We start from the raw sequence: 12,280 nt of genomic DNA, 5'->3' as shown, positions 1-12,280 counted from the left end.
GAAATAATAGAGATCCAAACAGATCTCTGCCTCTGGAATGCTAGAATTAAAGGCATGTGTGCCACCATTTTCTGGCCTCTATATCTAGTGGATGTTCTGTTCTTTGACCCCAGATAAGTTTATTAGGGTGCAAAATATTTTGGGGAACACAATATCACCACAGACATGCATTACCACTACCAGATTTTGCTTAATGGCTTGCTCTTAGCTCTGATCCCCAGGCAACTTTATTAACACACAAATAAAATCACATTTCAGCACAAATAAAATATTACCATAGAACACACAAACACAGTAATTTTTTTTAACAAAACACAAAAGTACTGGTATCTCACTCTGAGTCCTGAAGGTGTGAGGTCTCAGGGCCAAGTACAATGTTACTATAAAGAACTAGAAAATTTGGGAGTGATTAACTGTGACATCAAATGGAAATTTCTACCTAAAAAGCATGTCTCCTTTGTTTCTTGAAGTTTACTGGAAATTCTATAGAAGATGAGGCTCCTTCCCCTTCAAGAATTATATTGTAGTATCACAGTTTTGTTAATGAAATTTGTAAGGAACGTTTTTTATTTACTTTTGCTGCTCTATTGTCTTTTTCCCTCTTCATTTCTTCCTGGTTTCTGTTCTACAAAGCATATGATGACAAAGCAGTGTGTTTTCCAAATGGAGTCTCAGGATGTGAATCTTCTATCTTTCTCCAAAAAAACATAGACACAGGTACTGTGCAGTAAAAATTAAAAATACATAAGGAGCTCTACTCCTAGAGTCAACCCTTTGTTCTCTTGAGTTCACCTAATTCTGATTATCCAAATTTTGTGTGGAGAACCATGGGGAAAGTTGAGGGATGCTAGGAGGAAGCACCCAGGGATATCCGCATGGGTTTTGTGATTTCATGAAGATGTTTAAATCTGTAAACTTCTGTTTCCATCCTCTAGAGAGGGGTGTAAGACCAGAAATCTCACCATCTGATGGAAAGAATAAGATTCAAAAGAGCACAGGATTCATACAGGAATGAAATAAAGGTTGATTTATTCCTACTATGCCAGTCTCAGGAGGTTTATGGGAAGCCATAAGGAACTATGTCTATGCAGCTCAGATTCAGGGGGTACCAATAGGCCACAGACAATGCACATATGTTGATGAACCAATACATTTACAAGAGCATGTATGATTCAAGGGCAGCTTTCACCAAAAAGTTCCCTGCTGATCCTCAGGCAGCTGAGCAAATGGACAGTCCCCTCCCAATCCCACCACATAGCAACTGTCTACCACCTATGTAACCTCTGCAAGGGGCTTTGCCAACTTCATGAACCTCTCCTATCTCTCTATGAGGCAATGTCAATAGTTTCCATGCATCAAAGTTATCAAACAGGTGACCACAGCTGCTCTGTGTTGGCACTGCAGTGGCCTTGTCGTCCTGGAGGGAAATGCTACACAGCATCACAACCTCACTCCAAACATGGGGTCACTTCTCCTTTTGTGATCGTAGAGAGAGCTCACCAGATTTGTGATCATTTATTACAGTACAATACTATTTGTAATCATTTAATACATTGATTCTTGATATTCCTTCTTACCACTCAATTGATCATGGTAACTTGCCATTTAATTAGTGCACTATTGTGTGATTCCCTATGATAGTTATGTTCAAAATGGCTGTTTTTCAGGTGTAACCCACATAAAATGATTTTATCTTGCTGTCAGATCTGCTCCTACTACAGGGCACCTGGGGTTCTGCTCCCTTCAGGCCAAATTAATCTTTCAAAAGTTGCCTTGTTGAGATGGCCTTTTAGTGTAGATAGCCTTGCATGCCAGGGCTCACATCCTTCAAACAGAATGGGAGCATTATAATGAATTCTGGAGAGAGACACCTCAACCACCACTACCACACTCACAGATCTAAATCTGTTTTACAATAAAGCTTGACATCCTGAAAAGTCTACACAGTACATGAAAAAATTTTACCTAATGAAGAAGATTGATCTTCCTGTTAATCAAAAAGATGGGAGGAGAACCTGGAGAGATGGCTCAACCTGGAAAGATGCTCAGCAGGTTAGAGCATCTGTTCTTGGTGACAACCCTGTTTGTCACCTCAACCTCTGGCACCCAGGGCATCCCTCTACCCAAAGACCTGGAATGTTCTGTTGGAAGATCCACCTCAACTCCCCTCCCCTATGTCTTCCCCCAAACCTGCCCCTTCAAAGCCCAACAAATACAGCTCCTTTCCCAGAGAGGTTCAGAGCACTCCCACAGGGTATATAAGTTGCATCCCAAAAAACAGACACTTGTTTCTTCTGGTCTCTCCTCCCTGTCTCCTGTCTGAGGGAGCAGGGGAACACCCAGGAACATTTTACCCATGAAGTGGGTCTTCTCCTGATTCAGTTTAATTTGGATTGCTGCATCAGCAGAGAGGCCTTCAAGGTGCAAAGACTTATCCAGCCCGGGTTCAATTCCCAAGACCCACATGGAAGCTCACAACTATTCAAAACTCTAGGTTCAGCAGACTCATTACCCTCTTCTGAACTCAGAGGGTATCATGCATGCATGTGGTACACAGACATACATGCCAACAAAACACGCAGATATATAAAGTAAATATATCCAAAAATATTTTTAAAGAGAGAGAGATGTAAAGGATGTGAGATGGTCCCCATATTCAAAGAAAACCAAAGCAAAAAATGTGGCTAAAATGGTATGTGGTTCCCATTTAGGAGCAATAAGAAAACATATCTGTGTACTGAAGTGCATCCTATATTAACTCATCCTAGGAGGTTATAGCACTCATTGGATAAAGGGGTCAATAGGTAGGAAATAACAAAAAGGACGTGGGAGCCCTGATTAAACCATCCTTAAGAGTGTTGTTGAAGGCAAGATGATCATAGAAGTGTAAGGTTCAGGAATGAGACCTTGTATCAAAGAGGATCTCTCAATCTCAGTAATTTCCACATACAAGTAGATGTTCCTTTCTTTCATCCCTTTAAGTTTGGGTATGTGGCAGTATCCAAAAACATGGTAACTCTGCTAAGGTTTCTCCCTGCCCCCTTTTTTTATTGAAAATAGATTCTTTTCTCATTCAATATATTTTGATATCAGTTTCCACCAGCATCTACTCTGTTTCTCGCATCTCCTGTGCCATCTGTATTCACTCCCTTTCTGGCTCTCATGCTTCTAAGAGATATCAATAAAATATAGCAAAATAAAATATGTTATAAAACCAAAACCTCCACATTGAGAATGAGTAAAGCAAACAAACATAAGAAAAAAGGCCCCAAGTATAGGAGCAAGAATCAGAGACTAATTCCTTCACAGACTCAGGGGTCCCATTAAAATACTAAACTAAAAAATGTATATGCAGAGAACCTGGTGAAGACCCAAGCAGACCCTGTGCTTGCTGCTTCAGTTTTTGTGAGTTCTTACAAGCTTGACTCAGTTGATTTTGAGTGCCTTCTTCTGGTGTCTTCCATCCCTCTGTCTCCCCACTTATTCTGCCTCCACATCCATGGGGTTCCCTGAGGTCTTAGGAGAGGTGTTTGAAATGAAGACATCTCATTTAGATCTGAGTCTCCCAGTGTTTTTCTCTGTGTGTAATGTCTGTCTGTTGTAGAATATTATTTGAAGATATGTTGCATTTGTTTATGCTGTGGAACATTTGTTTAATGATGCAAAGATATGTTGCCTTCTTTTATATGCATTTGTTTAACTCTGTGAATCTGTGTTACTTTGCCTGTCTCAAACACCTGATGGTCTAATAAAGACCTGAATGGCCAATAGTGAGGCAGGAGAAAGGATAGGTGGGGCTGGAAGGCAGAGAGAATAAATAGAAGAATAAATCTAGAAAGGAAGAAGGAATAAGAGAAGAACTCAAGGGGCCAGCCAGACTGCCACACAGTTAGCCAGGGAATCAAAGAAAAGTAAGAAAAGGAAACAGCCCAGAGGTAAAAGGTAGATGGGATATTTTAAGTTAAAAAAATCTAGCAAGAAATAAGCCAAGGTAAGGCCTGGCATTTATAATTAAAAATAAACCTCCATGTGTGATTTGTTTGGGAGCTGGTTGGTGGGCCCCTCTAAAGAGCAAAAACAACCAATAACATCTGGCTGTAGGTCTCTATACTTTTTCCCATCTGCTACAGAAGGAAGCTTCTCTGATGATGGCTGAATAAGGCACGAATCTCTGAGATCTATGATTATAGTAGAATATCATTAAGAGTCATTTATTGTTACTTTTTTAAGACCAGTATTGCTTGATTTTATCCTAAGTGTCTGGGCTGTCTAGACTATGGTTCTTGGTGAGACAGTCAGGGTGAGGTATGAATTCCATCTTACAGACTGGCCTTAGGTCAAATCAAACATCAATTAGTTATTCCCCCAAGGTTTATGCCATCATTGTCTTAGCATATTCTGAAATCAAGATCACTTTGTAGATCAAAGGTTTTGTGGTTGGGTTTGGTTGGTGTTTCCTTTTCTCTTTTGATAGCCTGCAGAGTACCTTTCCCTGTAATTGGCACTAGAACATGGGAGTGAATGTTCTATATAGACACCAGCTTTACCTCTCCATATTCAATGTGTTGTATGGGTGTTGTCTTCAGTAATATGGCCTTTGTGTCAGTTTGTGAAGAGAAACCTAGTCTCTTGACATTAGCCTGAGTTGCTTGGGGATTTCCATGGGACACTTGAGCCAACAACTCAATTAGATGAAACTCAGTCCTGGCACTGGAACCTTCCTTTGCTGGTAAGAGATGGCCACTAGAGGTTCTGTCTCCTTCATTATTTGGAGAATTCAGTAGAATCACCTTCCTATATTACAGGAAGTTTCCACTGCACTAGGTTGCTATACCTCCCTTCCACTAGCCTTCAACTCTAGCTGTCTGCCCATTTCCTCCATTAATGTCATCTTCCTTCTCTTGACAACTGATCTTCCTATTCTTGTCCTTCCATCCCCCTCTGCTGAAATCCACCCATAAAATCTGTTCTATTTTCTCCTCCCAGGGAGATTCATGTATTCCCCCCAGTCCCTTCCTCTATACCTGACCTCTCTGGGTTTATGGATTGTACCTAGATTATCATTTATTTGATGGCTATTTTCCAGATATAAGCTAATACATACTATCTTTATCTTTCTGAGTTTGGATTACATCATTTAGCATGATAATTTTTTCTAGTTCCATCCATTTGCCTACAAAATTCATCTTTTTAATGAGCTGAGTAATACTCCATTGTGTATATGTACCAATTTTTTTTATCCAATCTTCAGTTGAGGGTTATGTAGGTTATTTCCTAGATAATTTCTGGCTATTGTGGATAGCGCAGCAATGAACATAATTGAACAATAGGATGAAAGATTCTTTGGGTATATAATTAAGAATGGTGGAGCTGGCTCTGGAGGTAGATCAATTTCCATTTTTCTGAGAAACCACTGTACTAATGTCTATAGTGATTGTACACATTTGCACTCCCACCAGCAAGGGTGAAGTATTTCTCTTGTTCCACATCCTTGCCAGCAGGGGCTGTCATTTGTATTATTGATCTTAGCTATTCTGACAGATATAAGAGGAAATCTCTAAATAGTTCTGATTTGCATTTCCCTGATGGCTAACAATGCTGAACATTTCTTTAGGTCATTCTCAACCATTTGAATTTCTTTTTTGAGACTTCTCTGTTTAGATATGTACTCCAGTTTTTAATTGGGTTACTTTGTTTTTTGATATCAAGTTTCTTGTGTTTTTTATGTATTTTGGTTATTAGCCGTCTTTCAGATGGTAGTGGGTAAAAATCTCTTCACTCTCTGTAGGTTGCAAATGGTAGTTTCTTATTTGGTTAATTATACTGCTTTTCTAACACCCATGTATACTCACATGGAAGTCAAATAATAGGAATGCATCTGGACTTTGAAATTAAGAATCATAATAGCATATTCAATTTTATTATTATTTGTCAATAAAATATTATACAACAGATATCAGTTTTGAATATGAGAAGTTACAGGGCAAATCCATTTCAGAGTATATATTCAGATGTTGATGGAATTTGGGAAAGGGATTACAAGCACTCAAATAAATTAGCATTATTGCTCTGAACTTGAGAATGAATGCCCAAAACAAGCTTAAAAAATACCACATACAGCTTTAAAGAGCTTTCCTTACCTTCATCACTGTACAACACAATTCATGGGAGGGAATTATTTCAGAAAATCCCTAGTGGTAACTTTTCTCTGTTATGTGACAGGTGCCGAAGTCTCACAAATCTGGTCACCACCATTCCACCCCACACAAAAGTCTCTCTCCTCTGAAAGGTACTGCTTAAAGGTAAGACCAGCAGCCTGGAGTGTGGCACACACCTTTAATCCCAGCACTAGAGAGGGAGAGACAGGTGGATCTCTGTGAGTTTCAGATGAGCCTGGACAACATAGTAGTTCCAGTCCAACCATAGGTACTTTGTGAGACCCTATCTCAAAATAATAAATAAAAATGTGAGACCACATGCTGAGACTTTGCAGCCTTTCTCTTCTTACAACTCACTCAAAGGGCCTAATGGCCCCTCTTCCTCTGGTGCCAGTGACTAGGGACATGTAACTTAGGCCATGTTTTAATTACTTTGCATCCTGCTGTAGGACCTCCAAGCCCCTCAGAACCTTTAAGAATGGATTTCACTTTGTTTGCTGGTATTGATTGTTTTCTTCAGAACCTTGCCATATGTTCAGTGGTACTAATAATTTCACAGAGACTCTCACCTGAAGAACAGTTAGTCTCATTGACTTCCCAAACCTACCACATTTCCTCTCTGTCCCTAACATCTAACACACATACACACACACACACACACACACACACACACACACACACACAATTTTCTTTTAAAATTTTTGGTTTTTCTTTTTGAAGGGAGAAAGCACATGAAGTTTGGTGGGTAGGAAGGTGGGTAACATCAGGAAGGATTTGGGGGAGGGCAAAGCCTATGATCAAAATATATTGTCTCAAATTTTAAAGAATAAACAAAAACATTTTACATCCTTGAAAACAATTTATAAAAAGGGCAGAGGGAAGAAAAGGGATCTTGGGATCTCTGTGACAGAGGCCTCTGGCATATGGCCACAACCCAGAAATGCAAGGTATTGCTGTCTATAGTAGTGTCTCAGGAAAGTTGCCAGCACTGGAAAAGCTTGTTTCCAAACCAGGAGCACTCTGAAACGTAAATCTCAATTCCCTGTCTCAAAAAAAAAAAAAAAAAAAAAAAAGGAACAATGCTGCTATGAACATAGCTGAGCATGTGTCCTTGTGGTATGACTGAGCATTCCCTGGGTATAAGCCCAAGAGTGCTATAGCTGGGTCTTCAAGAAGATTGATTCTCAATTTTCTGAGAAACTTCCATACTAATTTCCAAAGTGGCTGTACAAGTTCGCACTCCCACCAACAGTGTAGGAGTGTTTCCCTTGCTCCACATCCTCTCCAAAACTATCAGTTGTTTTTTTTTTTTTTTTTTTTTTTTTTTTTTGTTTTTTTTTTTTTTTTATCTTAGCCATTCTGACAGGTGTTAAGATGGTATCTCAGAGTCATTTTGATTTGCATTTCCCTGATGACTAAGGATGTTGAGTAATTCCTTAAATGTCTTTCAGCCATTTGAGATCATTCTGTTGAGAATTTTCTGTTTAGCTCTGTAGCCCATTTTTTAATTGTATTGTTTGCTATTTTGATGTCTAGTTTCTTAAGTTCTTTATATATTTTGGAGATCAGCCCTCTGTCAGATGTGGGGTTGGTGAAGATCTTTTCCCTTTATGTATGCTGTCATTTTGTCTTATTGACCATGTCTTCTGCTTTACAGAAGTTTCTCAGTTTCTAGAGGTCTGATTTATTAATTGTTGCTCAGTGTCTGTGCTACTGGTGTTTAATTTAGAAAGCAGTCTCCTGTGCCAATGTGTTCAAGACTACTTTCTACTTTCTCTTTTATCAGGTTCAGTGTAACTGGATTTATTTTGAAGTCTTTGATGCACTTGAACTTGAGTTTTGTGCATGGTAATAAATATGGATATATTTTCAATCTTCTACATGTTGACATCCAATTATGCCAGCACCATTTGTTGCAAACGCTTTCTTTTTCCATTGTATAGTTTTGGCTTCTTTGTCAAATCAAGTGTTCATAGGTGTATAGGTTAATGTCAGGGTCTTCAATTTTATTCCATTGGTCCACATGTTAGTTTTTATGCCTGTTTTTATTACTATAGCTCTATCATAGAGCTTGAGGTCAGGTATTGTGATGCCTCTAGAGGTTGTTTTATTGTACAGGATTCTTTTGGCTATCCTGGGTTTTTGGTTTTTGTTTTTGTTTTTTTTTTTTTTTTGGTATTTCCATATGAAGCTGAGTATTTTTCTTTTGATGGATGTGAAGAATTGTTTTGGGATTTTGATGGGGATAACATTAAATCTGTAGTTTGCTTTTGGTAAGATTACAATTTTTACTATGTTAATCCTACCTATCCATGAGCATGGGAGTTGTTGGTTTTTTTTGTTTGTTTGTTTGTTTTGTTTTTTTAAATTTTCTGATGTCTTCTTCAATTTCTTTTTCAGAGACTTAAAGTTCTTTTCATACAGGTCCTTTACTTGCTAAGTTAGCATACTCTATGGTATTCTATGTAATTTGTGGCTATGATAAATAGTATTTTTTCTCTGATTTCTTTCTCAGCCCATTTATTGTTTATATATAGGAGAGCTATTGACTTTTCTGAGTTAATTTTCTATCCTGCCACACTACTGAAGGTGTTTATAAGCTGTAGGAGTTTCCTGGTAGAATTTTTGGGGTCACTTATGCATACTATCATATTGTCTGCAAATAGCAAAAGTCTGACTTCTTTCTTTCTAATTTGTATCCATTTGATCTCCTTTTGTTTTCTTATTGCTCTAGCGGGACTTTGAGTACTACATTGAATAGATATGGGAAGAGTGGACAGCCTTGTCTTGTTCCTGATTTTAGTGGAATAACTTTGAGTTTCTCTCCATTTAATTTGATGTTGGCTGTTGACTTGCTATAAATTGCATTTATTATGTTTAGGTATGTTCCTTTTATTACTTATCTTTCCAAGACATTTATATTGAAGGGTGTTATATTTTGTGGAAGGCTTTTTCAGCATCTAATGAGATGATCATATATTGTTTTTTCTTTCAGTTTGTTTATATGGTATATTACATTGACAGATTGTCATATGTTGAACCATCCTTGCATCTCTGGGATGAAGCCTACTTGATTATGGTGGATAAGCATTTTTGATGTGTTTTTAAATTTGGTTTGCCAGTATTTTATTGAGTATTTTTACATCAATGTTCATGATGGAAATTGGTCTGTAATTCTCTTTCTTTGTTGCATCTTTGTGTGGTTTGGGTGTCAGGATAACTGTAGCCTCTGTTTCTATTGTGTGGAACAATTTGAGGAGTATTAGTAGTAGCTCTTCTTTGAAAATATGGTAGAATCTGCACTGAAACCATCTGGTTTGGGGCTTTTTTTTTTTTTGGTTGGGAGACTTTTAATGACTTTCTAATGCTTTCAGGGTTATAGATTGATTTAAATTTTTTATCTGTTCTTGATTAAATTTTGGTATGTGGTAACATTTTTTAAAAGTTTTGTGGAGTATAGGTTTTTGAAGTATGACCTGATGATTGTATTTGATCATTGTCTGTTGTTATGTCTCCTTTTTCATTTCTGATTTTGTTAATTTTGATGTTCTTTGTTTGCCTTTTAGTTAGTTTGGATAACTAAAGGGTTTGCCTATTTTATTGATTTTTCTCAAAGAACCAACTGTTTCATTGATTCTTTGTATTATTCTCTTTGTTTTTGTTTTATTGATTTCATCTCTCAATTTGATTATTTCCTGGCATTTATTCCTCCTGAGTGAGTTTGCTTCTTTTCATTCTAGAGTTTTTATATGTGCTGTTAATTCATTAGTGTGAGATTTCTCTTACTTCTTTATGTGGGCATTTAGTGCTATGCATTTTCCTCTTAGCACTGCTTTCATAAATGTCCCATGGATTTGGGTATATTGAACATTCATTTTCATTGAATTCTAACTTTAAGCCATGGTAATCCAATAAAATACAGGAGGTTATTCCAATTTTTTTGTATTGTTGATTTTCGCTTTGTGATCAAGTATGTGGTCAATTTTAGAGAGGGCTCCATGGGTTGCTAAGAAGAAGATATATACTTTTTTGTTAGGGTGGAATGTTCTATAGATATTTATTAAGTCCATTTGAATCATAGCATCTGTTAGATTCCTCATTTTTCTATTAATTTCTGTCTGCCAGACCTGTCCATTGGTGAGAGCGGGGTGTTGTAGTCTTCCACTATTAATGTGTAAGGTTTGATATACTTTAAGATTAATATTTCTTTTACATATGTGGGTGTCCTTGTATTTGTGGCATAAATGTTCAGAACTGAGACTTCATCTTGGTGGATTTTTCCTGTGATAATTATGTAATACCTTCCCAATCTCTTTTGACTGATTTTAGTTTTAGGTCTATTTTGTTAGATATTAGGATAGCTACACCAGCTTGCTTCTTAAATCCATTTGAATGGAAAGTCTTTTCCCAGCCTTTTAATCTGGGGTAATGTCTGTCTTTGAAGTTGAGGTATGTTACTTGTATGCAGCTGAAGAATGGATCCTGTTTTCATACCCATTCTGTTAGCCTGTGTCTTTTTATAGGCAAATTGAGTCCACTGATATTAAGTTATATTAATGACCAGTGATTGTTAATTCCTGTTGTCTTTTGGTAGTAGTGGGTGTGTGTTTCCCGTCTTTGGAATTTGCTGCTGTGGGGCTATCTATTGACTGTATTTTCAAGGGTGCATCTAACTTTCTTAGATTGGAATTTTCGTTCCAGTGCTTTCCATAAGGCTGGATTTGTGCATAGGTATTGTTTAAATATGGTTTTGTCTAGGAATGTTTTGTTCACTCTTAGCCAGCTTTTTAAAACCACATTCCATGTAAATTCTGAGAACATTTTGCCTGGCACCTAGGAGTAAAAACCCCGGTGCCTATAGCAGGGCATTACTTGGGGGAAAGGACAGAGCAGAGCACACTAGGGCAGGGCTTAGGAAGAAGGAGGCTGGAGAAGACTGAGTAAGAGAGTGGAGGAACAGGAGGCTCTGTGAACATTTCAGTGTTATCCAAGGCTGAAGAGGTGGAAAGAGGCAGGGCAGAGAGATGGGGAGGGACCAGTAGAACTGGTCTGAACAAAACAAAAGATAAGGGCTCTGGTAGGACACAGAGAGGACAGATCTGCAAGGAACAGGTTGGAAATTAGCAGACAGACTGTCAGTACTGTCAGCACCAAGCTGTGACCCAGGGGAAAGGCCCCAACTCAGACCCTTGCCTTGCTAACTGCCATTGTCACCCTCATGGCCACCATCTGGTCAGTGCTCCATCCCCTGACTCTGCTGCTGGCTTCTGTCATCTTCCTGATCCTGGCTGACTACCTCAAAAGCCGACGCCCCAAGAACTACCCTCCAGGGCCCTGGCACCTGCCCTTTGTGGGCAACTTGTTCCAGTTTGACTTAGATGTCTCACAACTGCATGTGGGTATTCAGCAGGTAAGAAGGGGCTAGGGGCTGTGTGGGTGTGTCATGACCCAATCCTGAGCTGCAGAAACAGGGATCCCAGCTGCAGGGGAAAAGGGCATATATATGTAGACTAATGTTCCCCATCACCTAATCCAGCCAGTAAAGCTGGTTTCTATTCCATGGCCTCCTTTAAAAAGCGTGATGTTTTAGTGCCAAAAAGTTCATTTTTTATCCTTGTATGAAAGATATCCATTGTTATCCATATTGTTATCTCATTATGGTCTGACTACATACTATGTATGATTTCAATTCATTTGAGTATATCAAGGTTACTGGATGAGGCAAAAATTCATCTTGATAAATAAGCACTGCCGCTTTAAGAAATGTGTACTCAAGTGCCTCTTAGCTTAGTTTTTGTTAAATACTCATCCAGGAAAAACATCAAACAAAAAATCAATTCTCTTGATCACAATTTCCTATAGTATCAGTTATCTCTTATTCATACTTGCTCAATATTCATGTCTGCAGTAGCCATGTCATGAGCAGAAGTAAGTAGGTCACAGTTCTCTTTCTCATTAATTACCTCTTACATTTGTTCCACTGAGTCTTCCACAATGTTTCCTCAATCTTAAATGAGGAGATAGTAATATAGATGATCCATCTGAATCTGAAGACTCACAATTACTTATGTACTATTTTGGCTGTGTATGGATCTCTGAACTAACTGCTATCCACTGCAGTA

At 38.2% G+C, this 12,280-nt stretch overlaps 1 pseudogene; it reads left to right on the top strand.

Annotated features, from left to right (window-relative positions):
- The window catches only part of LOC118577929, a 49,585-nt pseudogene that overhangs the window by 1,018 nt on the left and 36,287 nt on the right, over positions 1-12,280 (top strand).

This window comes from Onychomys torridus, chromosome 2 (genome assembly GCF_903995425.1).
Source record: "Onychomys torridus chromosome 2, mOncTor1.1, whole genome shotgun sequence".
NCBI lineage: Eukaryota > Metazoa > Chordata > Mammalia > Rodentia > Cricetidae > Onychomys > Onychomys torridus.
This window is presented reverse-complemented; position numbering and strand designations above follow the sequence as displayed.